The sequence below is a fragment of the Macrobrachium nipponense genome, chromosome 30 (assembly GCF_015104395.2).
Source record: "Macrobrachium nipponense isolate FS-2020 chromosome 30, ASM1510439v2, whole genome shotgun sequence".
NCBI classification, from domain to species: domain Eukaryota; kingdom Metazoa; phylum Arthropoda; class Malacostraca; order Decapoda; family Palaemonidae; genus Macrobrachium; species Macrobrachium nipponense.
The window spans coordinates 4,057,803-4,083,939 of record NC_087218.1 but is presented as its reverse complement, the minus strand read 5'-3'; the positions used below and the strand labels follow the sequence as shown (position 1 = coordinate 4,083,939).

The 26,137-nt window shown below is 41.8% G+C and overlaps 1 pseudogene; it reads right to left on the bottom strand.

Moving 5' to 3' along the window:
• Positions 1-17,704, bottom strand: part of LOC135201961 (gamma-tubulin complex component 2-like) — a 29,975-nt pseudogene extending 12,271 nt beyond the window's left edge.
• Between the last annotated feature and the right edge of the window lie 8,433 nt (positions 17,705-26,137).

The following is a 26,137-nucleotide window of genomic DNA, read 5'->3' as shown; positions in this document are numbered from 1 at the left end:
CAAAACTTTGTGCTGGAGAAAAAAAAATAAAAACTGACACCAATAATCTACAGTTTTTGAAAATGTACATTTTTTCACAATTGTGCAAACATGCAGGAAACAAACTACAATCAAAGGCCTTCATATTATAAAAGCAAGCATACTATCTAAGTAAAAAACAAAAATCACAAAAAAAACATACTCTGCTAATTATGCTTGTGATGCAGGCCAAAGTATCCATTACTCCCATGGTTTTTTTCAATGTAGAAGAAAAGCTTGTGTAATGTTAAAGTCCATTGTCGATGCATCTCTTCAGCTGAGTAATCAACAGCTGCAAAAATATACAAAATAACAATAAAAGGAGTTCAAAGTATTTCCCTAATAATATAAAATTTCCTTTAGCTGTGTCAATAATTTTTTATCATAAAGACTATATTTAGTCAAGAAAATAATATGAAAATACAGTAATAAGTGAACATTTCTCAAACAAAGAAAGTAGCAAATTATAGAACTTTTTAAAAAATAATTCAAGGATAAATTCGACAGAAAAATCCATGAGTACGTGAAGCCATGAATTCTGAACCGTGAATAGGTGGGGTATTAAGTAAACTTATAAATAAAATCTAAAGCTCAAAAACATGAGTGAATGAACTTCAGAATAAGTGGAGTAATTAACCTCTACCTACCTAAACAAGAAAACCCACTTAGCCTTACTTACCAAAAACAAAATATGACAAACTACTAAATATTCATTCTTATAAATAAAAACCCATAAAACACTTAGCACTGACCAATGGAAGGTAACTGATATTCTCCTAAAAGTTAAATACATAGATAACCAACAAGCAAAAGTATCTTAAAACCGGAGAAAAATATCTACTTGTTAAGATATTATTAATTTACTTATCACTTAACCCTTAAGGGATGGGCTAATAATATATATCATTCAGTAACTTTGTGGGAAGTGTACTTGTTTTTTCTAATATTCTTTGCACTTTCTTTGCAAAATTACAACTATAGCTGACATGCTATCATAATAGATAAGAACTAAAACCAACAGCAATCCCTGGGTATATTCATGAGCAAATAAATAAAAAGTCATCATTGGACAGACAGCACCGAAACATTCCCCTTCATGTCTAAAATCATACTGAGATCTAGCTCTGACTCCCAACTCCCCAAGCCAAGAAATCACAGTAGCCATAAGTCATTTATAGACCATCGAAGTGCTCTGAACATCTTACACGCTAAATTCATCCAAATCGTATGGCGTGTGATATTGATACTCACTGTGAGTTAGCTGGTCCACCACCCAAAACCTGTTTTTGATACTCATGTGATGGTGCCCATCCATTAAGGGTTAATTAAGAAGTTATGTAAACAGATGAAGAGGTGTAAAAATCAGTTAATAATTTTCTGGCAATTCCAGTGAAAACAGTCCATGGAATTTTGCTAGTGTTAACGGCAATGAAGGGACACAGAGGGTGAAGCAGTTGACTGCTACATTTTTGTGAACCTAACTGGAGCATATGTAAGTGAATACAATACAAAAAGTTTTGAGTCTATCACAATCAACTTACCAATAATCCTGAAAAAGAGTATTAATAGCTGCGGCAAGTGCCTGGTTACACCATGATGATATTGGCTTTTTTCTTTAATAAATGTTGCTAACTGAGAATAGTACCCACACACAGGCAATATTCGATTCACAAACTGACCGAGGGATGGATCTGAAAAATTTAAAATTTGAACCCTTTTCTGTATCGTTAATATAATTAACTTACAATAACATTATTTGCAAATTATATCTCATAATTTTGTATGAGTATATTTCTAGCTTTTGACAACTGGAAACGAAAAAATATCTTATTTCCATCACTTAAATAATTTAATTTCTTTTTTCCTTAACTGCCCATTTTAAGCACGTCTGACTGCTTTAAGGCAAAACTTTAACAGCTAATTTTTGTTGTCTCATAATTTTTCATTAAGACGAGTATTATTAAAAAAATAGAAAATGTTAATTTTAAATTAAATTCCAATGACTAGCACTTGCATGAAATGAATCTTGTTTAAAAGAAAATCAATTTTAAAAATAATAATGGAATGGAACATAAAATTCTGGCCAGAGGCCAAGCTCTGAAACCAAGGATCCATGGTCTGCATGCGAGGTAAGGTTATCCAGCCAGCAGAGGCTCTTTTCAATCAGGAACAGCATGTCTTGCATTTAGGTAGACTATAATTTGGAAAATAAATTGATTATCATCTTCCTCGGTGGTGTGTGCAAAACTTGTATCCACTATGTCTGGAGTAGATAAGGGCACTGAGCTACCTAGAACTCTGACCACTGCATCCAAAGAAATTACTTCCGCAAGGTATCTAGTTTTATTAAGTATTCTTTCAAGAGGCCCATAATAAAAAACACTAACTTCTATCAACTCCAGCATCAGATGAAATTGAAAATTAATTGGATGTGTCTCACAGAAAATCTTACAAGACTAATATGAGACCATATCATTACACAGCACTCTGGAACACTTAAGCAACAATAACCATTTCCCAGATCAAAGTTCAATTAATTTACTTGTCTCCAAAACAAACACACACACACATATAATCCCAGCCTAATTTAAATAAACTACTTTCTTTCCTTGTTTTCCCTTTGAGCTTGGAAAATAGTAGACTATATAGCAAATCAAAGAAAAAACTTACCAACGGAAGAATCCACAATAAACTCTGGTGGATCATACGAATTTGCCGCAGGTTCTCCTTTGATATAAATTCCTTCAACTCCCATCATAAGATGCAAAAGATCTTCAATAAGTTGGTGCTCTTGGGACAGTGAGGGCACATCACCTAAATAGGAGATATAAATATAGAAAACAAAAACAACTATTTCGTGCTCTCTGTCAAGACAAATACTAGTGAGTTCAATATGTCTTTTCTGCACCCTCAAGAGGTAAGTTCTTCAACTATAAAGTGCCAGCAACATCACTGTTGCAAAATATTGAAAAATTACCTAAGTCTATCAGAATGAAGGAATAGTCTCTCCTTGTACTAAGTTATTACACAGAAGAGATATTTATATGTTGCAAAATATTGCAAGACTACTAAAGTATATCCTTAAGAGGGGATAGTCTTCTCTTATAATAAAATTATTAGTCATCATGCTTTATATAAAAAGTAGAAAAAGCATAAAGTTTGAAATGATAATACAAAAACTTGAGAAAATTAGTCCTACTGCTTGAGTTTTCTTTCTGCATACTGTGGTACTGACATTATTCCATTGTCTTTCCCAACATTACATCTAGGAATGTTAACTTGTGATTTTCTTCTTCCAAAGTGAAATTTATTTGATAATTTAAGAAGTCAAAATTGTTCAACATGTTTTTAGTGCACCATATGCAAATGTATCTCTATGCTATCATGAATAGAAAAAGTTAAGCAGTTGCAAAGCTCTTTTAAAACTACCTTTTACAGTATACTGACATAATCTGATATACAAGAAAAAAATACAATCAGAAACAATACTCAATAAGCTAAAATAAGTATTAAATCAAAAGTTACCTTTCTTAAAAGCAATGTTAAAAGAAGAACAAATTTACATCAAGTTCTAGGGATTACAAAATCCTTTTTACTATTTCTAAATATCTGTCTTGTGTGGATCTTCATCTTTTTTCTTTATATTTCAATTTTGTTTCAAGATGTCATGCTCATGTGGTGTTTAACTGTGTAACTATGCAATGACAAGTTATTTCCTGTTGCAGTGTCAAGTCTTTCATTCCTCACAGATTAAAAAACAATATAAAAAACAGTATTTGCAAAATCTTAAAATACTTCACCAGCTTTACCCACCTGCATTTGTATGAACTGAGATACAGTTGGCCAGTTTATACCACACAAATTACTTGATAATCTATTAAAGTTTTTCAGTTCACTGGCATATAAACAAAGAAAAACAAATCAAATACTGAAAATACTGAACTTTAAAAAAATAGAAAATGATATTGTTTAAGCTACAAATAAAGTTTTGTACATACTTACCTGGCAGATATATACTTAGCTATAGTCTCCGACGTTCCCGACAGAATTTCAAATCTCGCGGCACATGCGACAGGTAGGTCAGGTGGTCTACCTTACCCGCCGCTGGGTGGCGGATGTACGAAACCAATCCCCCTTGCTTGTCAGATTTTTCTCTTCCACCTGTCTCCTGAGGGGGAAGCTGGGTGGGCCATTAATCGTATATATAATGCCAGGTAAGCATGTACAAAACTTTATTGTAGCTTACAATATCATTTTTGTACATGAACTTCCCTGACAGATATATACTTAGCTGATTGGCACCCTTGGTGGAGGGTAAGAGACAGCTAAATAATACAGGTAAGATGGGAAACAACTAATGTTGTAGATATAAAAACCTTGGTTCTCACCTTTTTCAGGATGAAGACTTCATAGATACTGTCTCTGATCTGCATTGCCTGGAGAGCTACAGCTAGGACGTGACCTGATGCTGAAAGACTCTCGGATCTACCACTGGGATATGTGATCCCCTATTGTGGTAGAATCCAAGTTGGATCCTGTTAGAGGGACCTTGTCCGCTTACCTAACAGATCCTTACCACTACTCTGCAAGGAGCCAAAACCCACCAGACCACCTAACCAAATACAAAGGGTTAATATTACGACAAAAAGAGGTGCCTCCTGCAACCTCTTTCAGACAACCAAAAAACACCAATATAAAATATAGGGTAACATATAAAAAATTTACACAGGATAAAGTTTCAGCTCCCTGCCCCAGCACCCGAATCCGCCGATACGAAGGACCCAAGGCGAAGCATTTATCATAGTGATTTTTACATCACTAGGTAGTGGTTTGCGAAAACCGATTGGCATCTCCAAAAAGTCGCCTCCATCAAGTTCCGCACAGACATATTTTTTCTGAATGCAAGCGAAGTTGCAATGGCTCTCACCTCGTGAGCTTTCACTTTCAGTAGTCTAAAATGTTCTTCCTTACAGGCAACATGTGCCTCTGTAATAAGGCTTCTCAGAAAAAAGGAAAGAGCATTCTTCGACATGGGCCGAGTGGGGTCCTTTACGGAGCACCAAAGCACATCTTGATTAGCCTTAAGTTGTTCCTTCCTCTTAAGGAAATACTTCATAATTAATCATATGGGCAAAGAGTTCTTTCAGGCTCTTCCCCTACTAGAAAAGATAAACTACGAACTTCAAAGCTCCTGGGCCAGGGCGTGATGGGTTTTCATTCTTTGCAAGGAAACTTGGAAGAAACGAACACACCATAAGAATCTTCCTTAAACCCTACATTGCCTCAATAGCTTGGAGCTCACTCACTCTCTTAGCTGTAGCTAGGGCCAAAAGGAAGATAGCCTTCTTCGTCAGATCCTTGAAAGAGGCTAAGCCAGGAGGTTCGAATCTAGACGATCCAAGGAATTGTAGAACTACGTCTAGATTCCAGTTCGTACCACATGAGGACGCTTAATGGTTTCAAATGATCTAATAAGATCATGCAGGTCCTTATCATCGGATATATTTAAGCCTCTATGCCGAAATAGGCCGCCGCCAACATACTGCGGTATCCCTTAATAGTTGACACAACAAGATGACATTCTTCTTTTGAGGAAAATAAGGAAATCCGCAATTTGGGTCACAGAGGTACTGGAACGTCTGAAGACATCCCACTTTGACTGGTAAACACGCAAGGTGGAAGGTCTCCTCGCTCTTGCGATTGCTTTAGCAGCTGTTGCTGAAAAGCCTTTCGCTCTGACCAAACTTTGGACAGTCTGAACCCAGTCAGACTGAGAGCGAGGAGATTTTTGTGGTACCTGTCGAAGTGGGGTTGTCTGAGTAGAATCGCTCCTTAGCGGGAGCGATCTTGGAAGGTCCACCAAACCATTCCAGTACCTCTGTGAACCATTCTTGGGCCGGCCAAAGGGAGCGATTAAGGTCATTCTCGTTGAATCGGACTCTACGAACTTCTTGATGGTTAGCCCCAGGATCTTGAAGGGGGGAAACTCGTAGACGTCGAGTCCGCTCCAGTCTAGAAGAAGAGCATCTATTGCTAATGCCTCTGGATCCGATATCGAGAGCAGTAAGGATCCAGCCTCTTGTTCTTTGACGTGGCAAAGAGGTCTATGTGTGGCCTGCCCCATAACTTCCACAGGCTCTGGCATACATCCAGATGAAGGGTCCACTCTGTGGGAAGGACCTGATCTTTCCTGCTGAGGAGATCTGCTCTTACATTCTTTCTCCCTGCACGAACCTGGTGAGAAGCTTGTTATTCCCCTTTCTTCTGCCCACAGAAGAAGGTCTCTTGCTGTCTCGTACAGGGAGAAGGAATGCGTCACCCCCTGTTTCCTGATATATGCCAGAGCTGTAGTGTTGTCCGCGTTGACCTGCACTACCGATCTTCTGACTTTGGCCTCGAAAGCCTTCAGAGCCAACCACACAGCCATCAACTCCTTTCTGTTGATGTGCCAGGCTACCTGGTCCCCCAACCCAGGTACCTGACACTTCGCTGGTTCCCAGGGTTGCCCCCACCCCGTGTCCGACGCGTCGGAGAACAACACCAGGTTGGGGGTCTGGGATTGAGAGACAGTCCCTTCGCAAAGAGGTTGGGATCTGTCCACCATCATAGAGTTTCTTGACGTCCTGGGATAACGACAGGGCAGAACATCAAATCCTGAGAACGACGACTCTAATTCCGATGAAAAAAGAATTGGAGCGGTCTCAGGTGCAACCTTCCTAGGGAAACGAATTGTCTCCAGCGAGGAGAGCGTCCCCAGCACTCATCCACTCCCTCACTGTGCATACTTTTTTCCCTAAGAAGGTTGTTACTCTCTCGAATCCTCGGGCTATCCTTTCCTGAGAGGGAAAAGCCCAAAACTCAGAGAGTTCATCTGTATCCCGAGATACACACACTCTTGCTCGGGAATTAGTGACGACTTCTTGAAATGACGAGAAGTCCCAACGCCTTCGTCAATTCTAGTGTTACTTGTAAGTCCCCCCACCTTCAAACAACGATCTTCTGAATTGGGCCCGTTATTAGCCAATCGTCGAGGTACATGGATATCCTCACTCCTTTCAAATGAAGCCATTGAGCCACATTCCTCAAAATCCCCGTGAACACTTGACGGGCCGTCGAGAGGCCGAAACACAGAGCCCTGAACTGAAAAAAAAAATTTCCCCCCCATCATGAATCTGAGAAACTTCCTCGAGGAAGGATGGATTGGTACGTGGAAGTAAGCGTCCTGTAAATCCAAGAAAACCATCCAGTCCCCTGGACGAAGTGCTGCCAGCACTGATGAAGACGTTTCCATCGTGAACTTCTTTTCTATGAAGTAGTTCAGGGCGCTTACGTCCAACACCGGTCTCCATCCCCCTGAGGACTTCGGAAACTAGGAAAAGGCGGTTGTAGAAGCCCGATGAACGATGGTCTGTCACTAGTTCGATAGCCCCCTTCTCCAGCATCTGATCTACTGCTAGATGGAGAGCTTGATTCATGATGGGGTCTCTATACCTGGCCGTCAGTTCCCTTGGGTATGGTCGTCAAGGGAGGTCTTTCGACGAAAGGGATGAAGTAACCTCTCCTCAAAATAGAAAGGGTCCAAGGATCCGCCCCTTTTTGGGCCCAGACTTCTGCAAACTCTAAGAGTCTGGCGCCCACCGTTGTTTGAAGGACTTGCAAGTTATTTGGGGGCTTTAACAGACTTGGCGAAGTCTTACCCCTTCTTGAAGGTCTACGACCTCTAAACGTAGAGGTTCTTAAGGAAGACGCCCCTCGAAAGGGTTCTCGAACACTTGACTTTTCCTTCTTAGCCTTGGTATGGGGAAGGAAGGGCGAGGTTTTCTTGCCGACTGTGCCAAAAGGTCCTGGGTGGCTTTAGCCGAAAGCGATCGCGAAATGTCCTGCACTAGATGTTTAGGGAACAACTGAGCAGACAGGGAGCAAACAGCAAAGAGACCTCTGTGCATGGGAGACAGACTTCGTTAAGAAGGAACAATAAACAGACCTCTTCTTCACGATCCCGGAACCCCATACAGGGAGGCGATTTCACTCGCTCCGTCTCTTACCGACTTGTCCATACAAGACAAAACACACATGAGATCTTCTGGCGAAAATGACTCTGGCACTTCAATTTTCTTGGCTAGGACCCCAACGACCAATCAAGGAAGTTAAATACTTCCAGCACTCTAAACATGCCTCTTAGCATGTGATCCAGTTCATTCATTGCCCAAGTCGTCTTAGCAGAGTTAAGGGCAGCTCTCCTTGTCGAATCTACCAGCGCCGAAAAATCCGAATCAGCCGAAGACGGTAGACCCAATCCTAAGGACTCTCCTGTTTCGTACCAGAAACAGCGCGTCCTGATAACTTCGAACGGAGGAAAAGCGAACATCGTTTTCCCCGCTTTCTTCTTTGGAAGCCATCCAGGAACCAAAAACTCCTCAGTGCCTTCTTCATTGAAAGAGTTGGCTTCATCCTCACACAAGAAGAACTCTTCGCTGTCTTCGCCGTTGAAAAAAGTGAGTGAGGAGAAGGAGGAGCCGTAGGAGTAAGGGAATCCCAAAAACTTGCAAAAGTAGCTCTGTAAGCTTCTTGTAAGAAGACACGCAGCAGAAGTGTTCAGTTCCTCATCCGAACCTTCTAGGACGTCTTGTAGAGGGGCGAGCGCGTAAGATCCTTAGGTGACGAAGGGATCCTAGTAGGAGTTGAGCGAGAGGTTGGAGAACGCCCTCTCGTAGAAGAGTTCACATCCACTGGAGAACGATGAGAAGATCTGGGTTGTCTACGATGAGACTCCCTCTTTCGAGGTAGACGGAACCTCAGCAGAAGGAGAGGTAGAGCTCCTACTCCGAGAATCCTTGGAAACATCCACAGGGCGCTTACGAGGAGGCGAGCGCCTGCTAGACTCATTGCGTCTATCCTGAGACGAGCGGCTGCCAGGAGAAGAGCGCCTATCGGGAGCCGAGCGCTTGAACGGCTCTCCATACCTGTTCAGTTGAGTACGATCAAAGGAAGTTCGACTGGAAGGCGAAATGCGCCTACTAGGAGAAGGCTGCTTGCGAGACTCTTGACGTCTAACAAGAGGGTAACATTCAGGAGAAGGGCGCTTCAAAGCTAACGAGCGCCTACCTGGCGAAGGGCGCTTCCGAGATTCCTGGTGCCTACTAAGAGACGAACGGTCGGAGTATGCGCCTAGAAGCGGGAGAGCGCCTACACGGAGAAGGGCGCTTGAAAGACTCTTGTTGTCTGCCCGAGGAGAATAATCAGGAGTATAAAACGCCTTAAAAGAGACAAGCGCCTACTAGGAGATCGATGTGCAGTAGGCTCTTGGCGCCTACCTTGCGGGGAGCGGCTAACAGCAGACCGTCTATCATGCACACGACTCCTACCAGACTCTTGACGCCTGTAAGGAGAGAAGTCACGATCCGACACTCGAGGAGAGCGACATCTGGAAGAAGAACGCCTACTTGTATAATTGCACCTTCTAGGATCTTTAGGCTGCTGAGGAGAAGTCCCACGCGAGGGAGTTGAAGAAATAGCGTGATGAGCAGGTGCAGTGCGCTTACTGGAAGCGGGAATCCAATCTGGAGAAAAAACTTCTTTCTCCATAGAGCGTCCTACCGATGTTTGGCGCCTGAAGTCGAAAGAGAGCCCGGAGCGAGGGCGCTCACGTGAGCCCCTACCTTCATACGAAACCTCACCATATGAAGGAGAACGCCTAAAAAAAGAGGAAAATGATCCTCTGAAGAGCGGCGCCTAGATCTCTTGATCGGAAGAGAAACGTCCTTCTTCCTACGTGATCTAACTGCTACAGAATCTGCTAGCGCCGTGATCTGAGTTTGAAGTCCCGCGAGTACTCTCGTAGGAGAATCTTGTTGTTCTTCCTCGGACGCAGGCGCAGAGCGAGGAGCGCGAGAAGAAGAACGATCACAGGATTTCTTGGGTTTCTTCGCCTCCACCGACGATTCTTCCGGGAAAACCTCCGGACTAGAAGCCAAAGGACTGCAGGGAGCCTTCAAGCCCTCTTCAACGGGCGCGACGCTCACCGGGGAGTTCCAACCTCTCTTCGGAGAGAGAAGATGAAGGAGAAGCAACGGCGTAGGAGCTCCTTCTTGTAGCGATACGAGGCAGCCTGGGAGCGTACTTCAGGATCTGCCGGGGAAGGGGAAACGCCTGACCGGTGGGGTCCTAGTTCTCTCCCTCTTTGCGGCTTTCGACTTTCCTACTCCACTGGAAACTGGGAGTCTGGAAGAGGTCTAGGCCTAGAGGCACTAAGGAGCCGGTCAGAAGCACCCTCCACAACACTGGGGACACTGCACTGATCACTAACACTCTCCTTACCTTCCAACTGACGAATCTTCTGATCCATAGAAAGAATCATGGCTCTCAGAGCTGCCGCCTCCGAAGGCGAAATCTTCGGCTTCAGTGCAGGGAGCAGGGGCTGCAATGGGAAGAAGGTCTTCTAATTCTACGTTAGTATTAGGATCCTCATCCAACTCATCATTCTAGATCTACTAGAACTTCTAGAGGAAGCCTTACGCACTCTATCACGTTCCAACTTCCTAACATAAGAAGAGAGAGCCTTATATTCTTTTTCATTCAATTCCTTACATTCACTACAAGGGTTAAACAAGAACATTCATTCCCCCTGCATTTCATGCAAACCGTTGTGAGGGTCTACCGAAGCTTTCGGCAACCTCACCTTACATCTTCATTCACGCAAACCCTCAAACAAAAACCGAAGTTTTAACTACTGAATCTAGGTCAGACATCGTTAAAGAAAATCAAAATCAAAATCAAACCGGTCCACAATCAGCGTAGCCAAGCCAAACAAAGCGAATACGTCACCAAAAGAAGGTCCAAATTAACGCCAGGCAAGCGAGAATCGAAAAACTATCGAGAGGAACCGACAACAGTTGTTATCGTTCCCACGACAGAGAAAAATCTGACAAGCAAGGGGATTGGTTCGTACATCCGCCACCCAGCGGCGGGTAAGGTAGACCACCTGACCTACCTGTCGCGTGTGCCGCGAGATTTGAAATTCTGTCGGGAACGTCGGAGACTATAGCTAAGTATATATCTGTCAGAAGTTCATGTACAAAACCATATACAAGGCAGTCCCCGGCTTACGACGGCTTCGGCTTACAACGATCCGAGGTTACAACGGGTTTTCTGAAATATTCATTAAAAAATCCAGGCTGGGTTACGACGCTTTTTTCCGACTTTACGATGCTTACGCTTACGGCGTTCCAAGTTCACAGTTTTTCAAAAACGCATACTACGATAAAATCCTTTCTAGTTTAGCACAGTATATTAATAAAAAATAACTTTCTGGTTAGATACAACACAAATTTTGAGGTTATGATGTTTTTTTCGACACTTTTTATGTCGCATCATATGCGGAACTAGTTTCCGAGCGAATGGATACGTACTAGCTTACGACGTTCCAAGTTTACAACCGTATTCAAAAACCCATACTATATGAAAAAATCATTTCTTGTTTACAGTAATGATGAAAAAACTAAGTTTCTGGTTAGATTATAACACAAATTCAAAGGTCACGATGTTTTTTCGATGCTTTTAATGATGCCTCATAACGCAGAACTAGTTTCTGAGCAAGAGGGCCCACATATAATTTATGCTATTATATTAACTGTAAGGTAAAGTGACCGGGACAACGACCTAGCCTGGTCGAGGACGCTGTGGAGCGTAACAATACCAAACAACGCCACTTCAATCACGTGTTTGCCTTCGTTTCGCTAGGTTTGTGTCTCACTACGTTGCTGGATTTTTAGCAGTTTCTTGCCTTTACTATGGCTCCAAAACGGCAGAGTACTTCTCCGATGATAGTTCATCTAAGAGGAGGAAAGCCATCACCATGGAGGTAAAGTACGATGGTCGTTAAACATTCTGAGAAGGGGAGAGACGAACACCGAGATAGGTCGTGCTTTGGAGCTTAGCAGGACGACGGTGGTAACTATAGTGAAGGACAAGGAACGTATTCTGAAGCACGTTAAGGATGCTGCACCGATTAAGGCAACGGTGATTAATGTGAAGCAACGTAGCTAGAGCATTGTGGAAATGGAGAAATTACTGATGATCTGGCTGGAGGACCAGAACCAGCGACGTGTTCCAGTGAGCCTAAGTGTGATCCCAGAGAAGGCTAGAGCTGCATGAGGCAGTAGTGAAGAAACATGGGGAAGGCAGTGTTAGTGGAGAATTTTCTGCGAGTAGAGGTTGGTTTAACCGTTTTAAGGCTCGTGCGAATTTGCATAATGTGAAGCTGCAAGGTGAAGCTGATAGCGAGCAGCAGACAGTTTTCCTAGTGGTTTGGCTGAATAATTAAGGATTGTGGTTACACAGCTGACCAAGTATTTAATGTAGATGAGACTGGCTTTATTTTGGAAAAGGATGTTCCAAACATACGTACCTTTCCAAGGAGGAGAAGTCAGCACCTGGCCATAAAGCTGGTAAGGAGCGACTGACTTTTACTCTTTGGCCAATGCTAGTGGCGACCTTGAAACTTAAACCCTTGCTAGTGTATTTTGGCAGAGAATCCAGGCCTTTCAAGGGCATTTCCTTTAGAGTCAACTCCCTGTCATTTGGCAAAAGTCTAACAAGAAGGCTTGGGTTACCTTGATGGTCTTCGAAGATTGTTCAATGACCACTTTGTACCAGCTGTGGAACGGTATTTGTCCTCAAAGGGTCTGCCTTTTAAGTTCTGCTAGTCTTAGCCAACAATGCCCCTGGTCACCCATCAAATTTGAGCAACATGCACCCTAATGAGAAGGTGGTGTACCTTCCACTGAATACAACATTGCTTATACAGCCGATGGACCAGGGAGTAATTGCTAACTTCAAGGCATACTACCTTAGAAGGACAATACGCTCTGCTTTGAGGGCCATCGAAGGTAACAAGGAGTTGACTTTGAAGCAGTTTTGGAAGGGCTACAACATCGCTGATGCAGTCAGGAATATTGCAGTGCTTGGGACGAGGTGAAGACAACCACTTTAATGGGGCCTGGAAGAAACTGTGTCCACAGTTTGTGCACAGTTTTGAAGGATTTGACCAGACAAAAGATGTCGACTGTGACAAGGAAAAATCGTAGGGCTAAGCAAGAGGCTCAAACTAGATCTGGAAGCTGAGGATGTTACAGAGCTGCTGGCATCCCATGGAGAGGAGTAGTCATCAGAGGACCTCATTGAGCTGGAGCAGCAGATGATTGAGGAGAGTTAGAGGTACCAGACCCAAAACCAGGTCATTAACTGTCAAAGCCTGTCAGAGGGTTTTACTCATCTGGAGAGAGCCTTGGCTTCTTTTGAGGGAGAAGACCCTAACGTTGCCAGGTTTGATAGAATCTGGAGAGGGATCATGGATTGGTAACTTTTATAAGGAAACCCTGAAGGAGAAGCAGATGAAGAAAAGTGTGCAGTCTAGGCTTGACACTTTCTTCCACAAGTCTCCAGTACCACCTCCCACTCCTAGTCCTGGTAAGGAATTCTGAACTCTTTTAATTTATTTTGTTTACATACTGTAATATAAAATGTACATACGTATACTAATATGAATGTTAATTTTTTAATATAAATGTTAGGGTATTGTAACTTCATTCATTTTCATCATTTGTATTTTATTGCAGAGGTGATGCCAAATTCAGATCCCTCTGTATTACCTGGACCTCCGTAGCAGGCCCGTCCACACCTGCTAGTAGGTAAGGAATTTCATTTTTCTCATTTTCATGTTGGAAATTGTTTACACTACATTATTACATACATACTATGTACTATTACATAATGTGTTTGATGTTGCATAACCTAATATTTTTCTTTATGTATCATTCCAGAACCCTTTGATAGTGATGATGACCCAGATGACCCCTGAGCCTTTCCATGGTTTTGATGTCTCACCCTATCATCAGGTAAGGAATCCTTAACAATTTTTTAAATGTTTTAAAAAATTGCTAATAGAAATTTTATAAAAGTGTATGTACACTAAGTACTACATCCACCTTATTATGTACCCTATCATTCTTTCCAGATCTAAATGTAGCCTCCTCAGAGCCTAAATCAGTTGACACTAGTACTATCACCTCTCTAACTCCATCAGGTAAAAGAATTCATTTTTTAAATTGTACATATGTCAAACAGTAAATAATACTACATATACCTATTGTGTGCAGTAGTTAATACTCTATCATTTTTATTTTTTATCATTCCAGACTCCCAAGCACCTGCAAATTCCACTCCATAGCCCAGCCATTCTCATCTACACCATACTATGCCCATCCCAGTAAGCAAGCCAACCACTAGAATTTGGTAAGGAAACTTTTTTTTTTTTTTTTAATGAATTTTTATACATTTTATTACATATGTAATATGTACATAGTGTATATACATTAGTATATATTTAGTAAATGTAACTTTACTAATCATATGTACATTATCATTCCAGACTGACATGCACCTTGTACGTACTACATAAACCAGACCTCTACTGTACATAACTAACTTCATGTTACATAGCCTACATCTTTTCATTTCACTAAAGGTAAGGAATTCTAAACTGTTTTTAATGTGTATAAATTGTTAATTATGTAACAGTACATTTTGTACTTAAGTGGTTACATACTGTCCTTTAATATTCTATATCATTCCAGGCCGCCCATCCCCTTTTCAAGCTCCCTCATCCTAGCCTGTCATCTGTACAAAGCACACTGAAATTAGGTATGGAATTCATCTTTTTTTAGTTTTTACTGTACCTAGTACTAAACATAGCTTTCTGAAATACCTGAAATAATATAGAACTTATATTACTGTACATACACATACATACTACCCTGTAATTGTCCTTATTATTGCAGCTCCCTACACATGCATACTATCTCCATCTCCCACAACCTAGCTAACAGCTTTGAGACTCACTAAAAGTTGGTAAGTATGTAAGGAATTCCTAACTAAGTTTTATGCATGTTATATCTTATAAACCACTGTATGGTATATGTACTACTGTAATAGTATACTTTATTACATAGAGGACTACAATACTATTAATATATTTTTTTTTTTACATTCCAGAATCCCAGAACCCCTGAATGATATAGGGCCATGTGGCCACAAAAAACTTTGTCCAGGGTTACATAGCACGACAACTTTAAACTAAAAGTAAGGAATTATACATACATTCACTCTTTTACTCTTGATATACTCTACTTTACTTATTGCATTCAGGACTTTGTGTAGTATTTTGTATTAATTGTGTACTTTTACCTTCCAGAACCACCATTTTTTGGATGAAAACAACTCCAGATTGTACATAAAATGTCAGGAAACTACATGTAGTGTACCCAAAGGATTACAAGTAAGGTTTTTATAACTTTTTTTCTTAGTTTAATACATTTTTCCACCGTCGTTCCGGCTTACGATGATTTTCGGCTTACGACGCGTCTCAAGAACGGAACCCCAGTTGTAACCCGGGGACTGCTTATGTATTTTTTAAAAAATGAACTTAAAAACTACAATAATCAATGTCTACATCAGTTGAAACGTTATTCAATCCACTGAGGCAGTTGATGTGCTAAACATCAACCTAAACATAGCTACCCATCAATTCATTATGCAGCTGTTTGCTATTTACATAGTGTATTGAATTTAAGCTAACTTTGGTGAACAGTTGTTTTTTTACTGTGAGTAGTTACAAGCTTTGGTCTTGTGACTGCACACTGCGCTACATTCTTGATTTTCTGCCTAAAATTTCTAAATAGTTAACAAGCTATTTAACTTTTCTTCCAAACCACTTACCAATTATACCATCTCAGACACTAGATATAACCTAATTACTGACTAAAATTACAACTGAATATTCATGACAAAAAATATTAAAATACCTACCCAAAGGAGCATTTTCCTGCTGAGGATCTGTTTTTGTGAAGTCAAGTGACATGAAAGGTCGATTTGTCACCCACTCTGGAGTTTGTGGCCCAAAGGAACAACCTTCTTTCAGTATTTTCTATGGCTTTCAAGGCCTCACTTGGCACATGAAACTACCTCAAGTTCCTTTTTCTTTCAATAACCGTGTCCTTAGCTGAAATGACAGATCAATACACTATCATACTGATTTATTCTTTTCACAATGTAAGGATACTTTCCTACTTATTACCCACTTTTACACTAAAACAGACTACAATTATATTCTAACAGAATATATATCTTACATCTGAAATTTCAAACCTTTGTTAACAACTAGATGCTGGTTCTCAATCAAGTTGTTTCAATAAGTATAAAAGGTCACTTCTTTATCTCTGATAGTTTTTTATATTAATTACTATTGGTTTTAAAGACTGAAAAATACAAATAGGATAAACAAAGGCATAAAATATATGTTCAATTTAGAGAAACATGGCTATCAACACTCATGAAAGCCAAAAGATTATATAACTGACCTCTTGCTGCTTATGTTAAATAAAAGCTAAAACATTTCATTGGCACCCTTTCAGCTGTCCTATCCAAGAATATCTACATACTATGCTTTCCCTGATGGAACACTGACAAATTGCTGGATGAGGGAGCATATCACCAAGTACTTTTCTAGTGGTACACTGATCTGAGAAACATAAGTTCTTTGATGCACAGCATTTAAATTCATTCTTAACCTAATGTTAACAGGTTACTTTAAACAGCCCATAATCAACCAACAGTCCTACCCATGGAATTTTCCTTAATTACACTGGATAGTTTTATTTTTAAATAATGAACAACCATCCTCAATCCGCCATCTGTTAAAGTGAGATATTACAGGATTTCATCCTCTAACAGCCCTCTAAATATATACATTTTCAATAGAAATTTTATTTCAACACTTATCACTTATTAAGACAGCTACTAAAACTTGCATCTGCACGTTTGGCAAACAAGAAAAATATAGAGGATAATTGGTTATCCCATATGACAGTTGCTATCCAGTTCACCTGTCATCCATATTGCAGGCCATTCCCAGAATTCCATACACAACACATGCTTATCATAACTCAAGGAATATGTAAATTCAATTAAGACAACTGTCTGTTAAGCGTAACCTTACCGGCACCTATCTCTATACTGCTGTGAATGGAACAGCAAAAGAGAAGCAACTACTTTACCATGAAAAATAGCCAAAAAAACCAAACTTCTGAAAAACCAATATTGCTTTCAAAATGGCTGCAAATTTTTTTCAGAATGTAAGCTAAATATTCTGATCTTACTCAGTGGGGGTAGGTGAACTACATTACGCAGCAAATGTCATACAAATCTCAGTAAATTATCATCTTTATTTTTCATGCTTGCTTAACGCACAAGGGTGAGAGTTTTATTAGCTATCTTAAAAGTGGTAAGATTCATTATTGTAATTAATTTACCTACCTTCTCAATTTGATCTCTTGAAAGCACAGTATCAGTAGCTTGTTGGAGATCATTTACAATTTCAGGGGCTGACATAGATGGATAGCCATCTTCCTCCAGTTTTTGTCTTGACATCTCTTCCACAAACCTTTTCAAATCTTGGTCTTCCTGAAGACCACCCACCACCAACAAGTGAATCAAACATCTTGTACACTGAAAAATTATGAGATCAAACATACAGAAAATGGGTAATATCTATGCATGCTAATTTTTCTTATTACAACACATCTATCATAAGATGCCTTACTTCATCTAAAACAAATGTCAGCTGCACCATTATTAACCTGAAAAGAATCAACTACTCCATCTGGGTCGCCTCCTGCAACCGCTCCTGCATACAGACTTTCCATAATGCAACCCTGTGACATCAATATCTCTGCATTCCTCTCCCCGATCCTTTTCATCTCCATGCAACCTTTATACCTTTGCACTTTAAGACTACTACATAATTTTTTCTCACTGTTATTCTTCACTCTTGTCCAGAATCTGCAATTCATCTACTGAATGAGTTCACTTGTCTCCTTTTGTAATTTGAGTCTGCAGCTAATTTCAGTTTATTTTTTGGGAAGGGCTTCTTTCACTGATAATTTCTTTATCATTTGAAATGAAACTTACCTACTATTAAAGTTAGCTTATATATTCATACCATTAGGTGCCATTGGTATAAAAAAATAAAACAAAATAATGCATATTATGATGATAACAGATCAATATAACAATACAGCATATAGGGAATCAGTATGTGAAATAGTAACATTTTATCAATATTTTCCCGTGTTTTTTTACTAATGGATATGTACATGTAGAAAAAGAGAGAGAGAGAGAGAGAGAAGGGTGGGGGGTGTTTGAACCGAGTTATGTTTACATCGGTAAGCTGTTATGTGGATTTTGAGGGATTTCACTTTAACATTCTATTGATATATTCTCCCGGGTTTACATTAATACTGACACTATAAAGTAAAATAGAGAAGTACTGCACTCACTTGCGACTTTTAAGTTCATCATATTTATTTACGAAGGCTTTCCGGCTACTAGACTTCTCTGCCAGAATCTTAACTGCACTTGACGCTGATGCTTGTGTGTTATCGAATCTATGAATGGAGGCCTTCAGATTTTCAGTATAATTTTCTGCAACTGTTGGATTTATCCTAAAAGAGCAAACCAATTATTTTTTAAAGTTTGTACTTTTAATGTAAAATTCCAAGATGTTGACAAAACTATGACCTTTCAATACTAATCAAAACTTTGAAAACAAAAACAAAAAAATAACTTACCCTAAGAAGGTGCAAAGCTCGCTCACAATGTGATGAATCCTGAATTCACTCATGATTTCTGGATTACCGAAACACTGTTGACCAAAAAATTAAAGCATTACATGAGACATTTATTCAAGACTTCAAAACATTGTTTAGGATAGTTAAAAAATCCATCTATACAGTTACCATTTCCAGAAACAGATATCATTGCATAAAAAGAGAAGCTGAGATAAAAAAATAAAAAAACGTCTTCATCAGATTGGTCCCTTATAAGCAGGACTGTATACTGGTAAAAATTTTTCAGCCTTGTTGTAATCTGGCAGTCAGAATCCCGAGGCAGACAACAGTTCAGTGATTGTTTATGACAAAAAATGTGTAGTTTTTTTGTTAACACTTCATTTATTTGAGTCTTTATTACTATTTTGATTTTTTTTTTAATAATTGTATGGCTGAAATAATTTTTTAAAATTTTTAATAATTGTACGGCTGAAATCATGTAACCTTTAATGTGTGCAAGGAATGGCAAGTCGTCATTATCAATTTGGTGGAAATTGACACACACCCCGATGCCTTTACAAAACTGTTTCCATGAATTTCTAGATCTCATAGTAATGCAATAATGATAAAATTGCTCTAAAATCTATGTATGTACTATATTACAAATAGATACGCTAAATTCCCTTATTTCCACAGTTTTGTGTAAGTCTTATCCCAAGTTTGGAGGGTAAACACAAACCACTGACACAGTGAATGGGAAAGCGTAAACAACATAGCGTAGCTAATGTTCACAGCAAATCCAATGAAATTTGTGTCAGGAATATATTTCTAAATGAATTATCATGAATACATAATAAATCATTCTGGTGTTTAACTATTTAAATGTTATCTAGCGCACTCTTCCTCTTCCCGAACAATCTCCATGTTTATCCGTCCACAAGCATAAACACCATCATTGTTTAGGTTACTGTGAAGAAAGTGTCTCAGCGTCTATAGGTACAAGTGGTGTGTGGATTTAGCACAAAGGAAATGGGAAGCTTTTGACACAACTGTCTCCGCAAACATTGAATGGCATCAATCTTCTACACTTGAGGTGTTTCAAGTAAAAATTTTGAAAGTGGCATGGAGGTAAGTTAGCACTGCACATGGCTAGACTTTAACTTCTGTTTAATAGGAAATTATGACCTTAACTTCTTACTTGGGAGAAAACACTTATATACTTCAAGAGGAAAGTAGAGGTCTCAAGGTGTTACTTCCACAGACGTTGGCTTGTGACTTTAACACGTCTTGACACCAAAGATGGTCATCAGTCATGAATTGTTGGTGATGAAGAGAAGGGGGTTCGAGACCTCTACTCTCCTTTCGAACTAAAATAAGATTGTGAGCTCTTCGTAAAATGATATTGTCATGATACAATAAAGTTTTATACATACTTACCTGACAGATATATACTTAGCTATAGACTCCGTCGTCCCCGACAGAAATTAAAATTTCGCGGCACACCTACCGGTAGGTCAGGTGATCTACCGCCCTGCCCTGGGTGGCAGGACTAGGAACCATACCCGTTTTCTAATCAGAATTCTTCTCTTCCACCTGTCTCCTGCGGGGAGGCTGGGTGGGCCATTAATCGTATATATCTGTCAGGTAAGTATGTATAAAACTTTATTGTATCATGACAATATCATTTTTATACATTCAACTTCCCTGCCAGATATATACTTAGCTGATTAGCACCATTGGTGGTGGGTAGGTAAGAGACAGCTAACTACTGAAATAGACAGGTAAACAACATATGTTGTAGGTATTAATAAACCTTGGTTCCTACCTTATTAGGCTGAAGACTTCGCGGCTACTGCCTAGGAGTCTGCTTCGCCTCAAGAGCCTCAGCGAGATATTGATCTATGCTAAGAGTTCTTGTGGGTCTGCCAATGGGGTCTTATCCACTTACTCGGCAGAGCCTAAAGGCCTTTGTCATTGGGTGCTATTCCACTAACATGACAATACACCTTGTTCAAGGAGCACAACACCGATCCCGATCACCTGATCCTAACATCCATGTTAGTTCTAAGATTGCAAGGAGTTATCCCCGAACTCCTTACAAACAACCAAAAACTCGAAACATAAATACACGTTCATTTATAACAAAATATTAAAAAAATTTTGTACCCCCCTACTAGCCATACATACCCTGATCCCCTACTAGCAATGACACCAGCTGCCCGTGCGACATCAGTACGCTTGCTAATAGGAAACCAAGCACATATCTGACAAGAGGGTTTATGTACATTAAAGATAAAATATTTTTAAGGATCAGTCTTTGCTCCAAGACCCAGAACTGTATCTGCTGATACAAATGGACCTAGAGAGAAGCACTTCTCATAGGTCACTTTCACATCCTTCAGGTAATGAGATGCAAACACTGAATTGCACCTCCAATACGTAGTCTCAATGATATTCCTGAGAGACATATTCTTTTTGAAACGCCAGGGACGTTGCTACTGCCCTCTACCTCATGAGTCTTAACCTTTAGAAGACTGAAGGAATCATCCGAGCAGTTTCTTGTGTGCATCAGTAATCACGCTTCTCACAAAGAAGGCCAAGGCGTTTTTTAGACATGAGTCTTTTGGGGTTCTTCACAGCACCCAAAGACCTTGTTGACATCCTCCATCTGATTCTTTCTCTCTAAATAAAATTTAAGAGCTCTAACTGGACAGAGAGACCTCTCTGTCTCTCTGCCTACGAGGTTAGATAGGCCTTTTACCTCAAAGCTTCAGGGCCAAGGTTTAGATGGGTTCTCGTTTTTCGCCGGAAACAATGTCTGGAACGAACAGATAGCCGCATCTCCTTTGAAACCCACTGTGGAGTCCAGAGCGTGCAATTCGCGTCGTCCTCTTGGCCGTCGCGAGAGACAACAGGAATAAGCATTCCTAGTGACATCGTGGAAGGAAGCCAGATGTAGAGGCTCGAATTTATCTTAGATAAGGAATTTCATGACCACGCTCCAGATTCCAACTAGGTGTTCTAGGAGATGCTGATTTTGAAGTTTCAAAGAAAGGACCGAATCAAATCATGTAGATCCTTGTTCTCTGCAATCTCTAGCCCTCGATTCCTGAATACTGAAGACAGCATGCTTCTGTATCCTTTGATTGTCGACACGGAAAGGTGCGATTCCTCTCTCAGAAAAAGGAGGAAATCGGCAATGTTAACTATAGAGGTACTGGAGGAGGACAGCTTCTTACTCTTACAACCACTCCTAAAGACTTCCCCACTTCGATTGGTATACTCTTCTCGTTGAAGATCTGCGGGCTCGAGCGATAGCGCCTGCAGCCTTGCGAGAAAAACCCCTCACTCTGACAAGTCTTTCGATAATCGAAAGGCAGTCAGAGCGAGACCGGGGAGGTTGTGATGAACCTCTCGAAGTGGGGTTGTCTGAGTAGATCTGCTCTGCTTGGTAGAGATCTGGGGAAGTCCACTATCCACTCCAGTACCTCCGTGAACCATTCTTGGGCTGGCCAAAATGGGGCTATTAGGGTCAACTTCGTGCCCTTTTGAAGCTACGAATTTCCTGAGTACTTCCCCCAGGATCTTGAACGGGGAAAGGAAAGTAGGCGTCTAGGCCCGACCAATCCAGGAGAAAGCGTCTATTGCAAAGGCTCTTGGATCTTCCACTAGAGCAAAAGATCTCTACTCTTTTGGAGAGGAACGTGGCAAACAGGTCTATGTGAGGCCTCCCCCACAGGGACCACAGACTTCGGCACACTTCTGTGTGTAGAGTCCACTCTGTGGAAGGACCTGATTCCTCCTGCTTAGTCTGTCCGCTTTCACATTTTTTATCCCTTGCACAAATCTTGTGAGGAGAGTTAAGCCTCTTTCCTCTGTCCAGGTTAACAGGTTAACTGATAGAGGGAGAATGAATGCGTCCCTCCTTGCTTGCTTGCGTACGTAAGCCAGAGCCGTGGTGTTGTCCGAGTTTATCTGAATCACCCCGCCTCTGACATCTCCTCGAAGATCTTAAGGCTAGGTGTATGGCTACTAGCTCTTTGCAATTGATGTGCCAGGACACCTGTTCCTTTGTCCAGGTGCCTGACACCTCCCTTGCTCCTAGCGTCGCTCCCCATCCTGACTGCCGAAGCGTCGGAAAATACACTTGGCTTGGGTTCTGCAGGGCAGTGACACGCCTTCGTTCTTCTGAATAGGAAGGATCCACCACTTTAAGTGATTTTTATCTCTTGTGGAATCGGGAAGTGTCTGAGAGTTGTCCCGTCTTCCAACTCCACACCTCTTTCAGGATAACTGAAGAGGGCGAAGGTGAAGCCTCCCAGAGAGAAGAACTTTTCTAGCGAGGACAGAGTCCCTAAAAGGCTCAGATAATCCCTCGCTGAACTGCTCTCTCTCTCTAAGAAGCTAGAGATTCTTGACAAACCTTGAGTGATTCTCTCTCGCGAAGGAAATACCCGAAAAACCCCGAGAATCCATCTGAATCCCCAGATAGACCAAGTTCTGGCTGGGGATCAGTTGCGACTTCTCGAGGTTCACGAGTAATCCCAGCGATTCTATCATCTTTCTTGTTATCAATAGGTCCTCCAAGCACTGAATCTCCGACTTGGCCCTGATCAGCCAGTCGTCTAAGTAGAGGGAGATGTTTATTCCCTCTAGGTGAAGCCATCTCGCTACATTCGCCATCAGGTTGGTGAAGACCTGTGGAGCTGTAGACAGGCCAAAACACAGAGGCCTGAACTGAAAAATCTTGCCTCCTATCATAAATCGAAGATATTTCTTTGACAAGTGGTGAATGGGAACGTGGAAATATGCATCTTGCAAGTCCAGAGAGACCATCCAATCTCCTGGACGAAGTGCTGACATTACTGAGGCGGACGTTTCCATACGGAACTTCTTTTTCTGAACAAAGCGGTTCAGAGCGCTTACGTCCAGTACTGGTCTCCAACCCCCCCGATGCCTTTGGTACTAGAAATAGGCGATTGTAAAATCCGGGGAGTGTGGATCCTGCACAAGTTCGATGGCCTCCTTTTCCCACTTTGCTCTACCATTTGAAGGAGAGAGTATTTCTCATTACAGGGTCTCTGTACCTCGCTGACAGTTCCCGAGGAGTAGAGGTTAGGGGAGGACTGTCCTCGAAGGGGATTACGTATCCTTTCTTAGGACTGAAACTGACCAAGGGTCGGCTCCCCTTTTTGCCCAGGCTCCTGCAAAGTTCAGGAGTCTGGCGCCTACTGGTGCTTGGAGGATCATCAAGTCACTTTCCTTTCTTGAATGGTCTGAAGGAAGACCTTCCTCTCTTATCAGAGCTCTTCTTCCTGGAAGGGGACGAGCCGTTGCACCTCCACGAAAGGGCTGCTGAGGAGGACGAGAGTCCTTTTTATTCGTCGACACTACAGGACGACTCTTCTTAGATGTTTGGACAAGGAGGTCTTGTGTCGCCTTCTCAGTTAGCGAGCGAGATATATCTTTCACTAACTGAGAAGGAAACAGATGATCTGACAGAGGGGCGAACAATAACGCTGTCCTCTGGCTCGGAGAAAACAAGCTTTGGATAAAAGGGATCCATAAACTGATCTCTTCTTTAGAAGACCAGCACCAAATAGGGAAGCAACTTCTCCCGAACCGTCTTGTACCGCCTTGTCCATGCAAGACAGGACACTATGGAGAATTTCTGGTTTTTAAGAAATTCCGGGTCCTTAGACTTATTAGCCAGAACTCCGAGAGACCAATCCAGAAAATTGAACACTTCTAAAGTGATGAAAGTCCCTTAGAAAGTGGTTCAATTCTGAAATGCTCCACGTAGATCTGATCGAGACTAAAGAGTGTCGTCTGGAGGCATCCACTAGATTTGCAAAGTCGCGTCTGCCGATGCAGGAGAGAAAGACCCATAGTCTCTCCGTCCCGTACCAAATACCTCTCTTTCCATGGAGTTTGGAAGGAGGCATGCAGAATACTGTTTTTCCAAACTCTTTTCTTAGTGCCCATCCAAGAATCCAAAGATTGGAGGCCTTTTTTCATTGAAATCGCAGGTTTCATTTTCAGGAAGGCCGAGGATTTCACAGTAGTCGTACTCGAAAAAGAGAGAACGAGAAGGAGGAGCGGCTGGACTAAGAGAGTCTCCAAAACTCTTGCAGTAACAAGGAGGCTAAAGTTTTGTAGTTTGAGAGTCCTCATTTGTAGGAAGCTCGTCATCAGACAACTCATCCCAAACCCGATCCGCAAAGAAGAGAAAGCTCTCGCTTGGAGGAAGAGTCTTTCCAGACCTCCTACGATCTGAAGGAGAGGAGCTTCTGTTTGGAGAAGAGTCATCGATTCCAGACACGAGTCTATTCGGATCTTGCCTCATGGAAGAACTCCGACTCCTGCCTCCTGGCTCTTGACTCCTGACTCCTGCCTCCTGGCTCCTGACTCCTGCCTCCTGACTCCTGACTCCTGCCTCCTGCCTCCTGACTCCTGACTCCTGACTCCTGACTCCTGCCTCCTGACTCCTGACTCCTGACTCCTGACTCCTGACTCCTGCCTCTTGACTCCTGGCTCTTGCCTCCTGGCTCCTGCCTCCTGCCTGGGTGACTCCTCACTCCTGGCTCTTGGCTCCTGCCTGCTGGGAGACTCTTTGCTCCTGGCTCTTGGCTCCTGCCTCCTGGGTGACTCTTCACTCCTGGCTGGTGCCAGACGCCTGATCGGCTCCTCGCAACTGATAAGAGTCTTGCGTTTAGACAACTCCTTACGTATGGTTGACTCCTCGTTCTTGCTAGGAGCCTCACCTCGAGTAGGAGCATCGATCCTGGCGGCAGGTACCTCCACACGTCCTGGAGGACCTTTTGATAGGAAGGGAAGTGTCTTTTCCTTCGGGAGGGCTCCTTTGAAAGCACTCCTACCAAAGACGATATCTGTTCCTGCATGGAAACCAGAAACCTTTTAGTAACCTCTTCTTTATCCTCTTCGGGAGGAGAGGAGGAGGAGGGGAGGAGTCCATGGGCTCCATCTCCTGACTCCTTCTAACTAGAGGTGACAAAATGGCTCTTTTTGCCCTCTTAACCTCCGAGGAGACTCCTCAGGGAAGTGTTCCGGGCTCGAGTCAATAGTCGGAGCCTTCCAACTCCTCTTCAGTGGTCGCGAGCGATCCGAATCCCTCCAATCACGTCTAGGAGACGAAGATCCCGACGATGAAAAACAATCACGCAGGACGCTTTTACAATAGCGATCCCTGGCAGTCTGGGGTGTCACAGAAACTGCCGAAGGGACACCTGATCGGTGGGATTCTCCACAACCTCCTTTCGGTTTTTGACATTCCTTCTCCTCTGGCATGTGAGCTTGGAAGAGGTCTAGACCTGGGAGCGTTGTGGAGCCGACCAGATTGCCCCCTCCACTACACTGGGGACACTCACATCACTGTCCACTGTAACATCACTAGCCTTACCTTGCAGGGCAGCCATTTTGTTTTCCATTATCTTGAA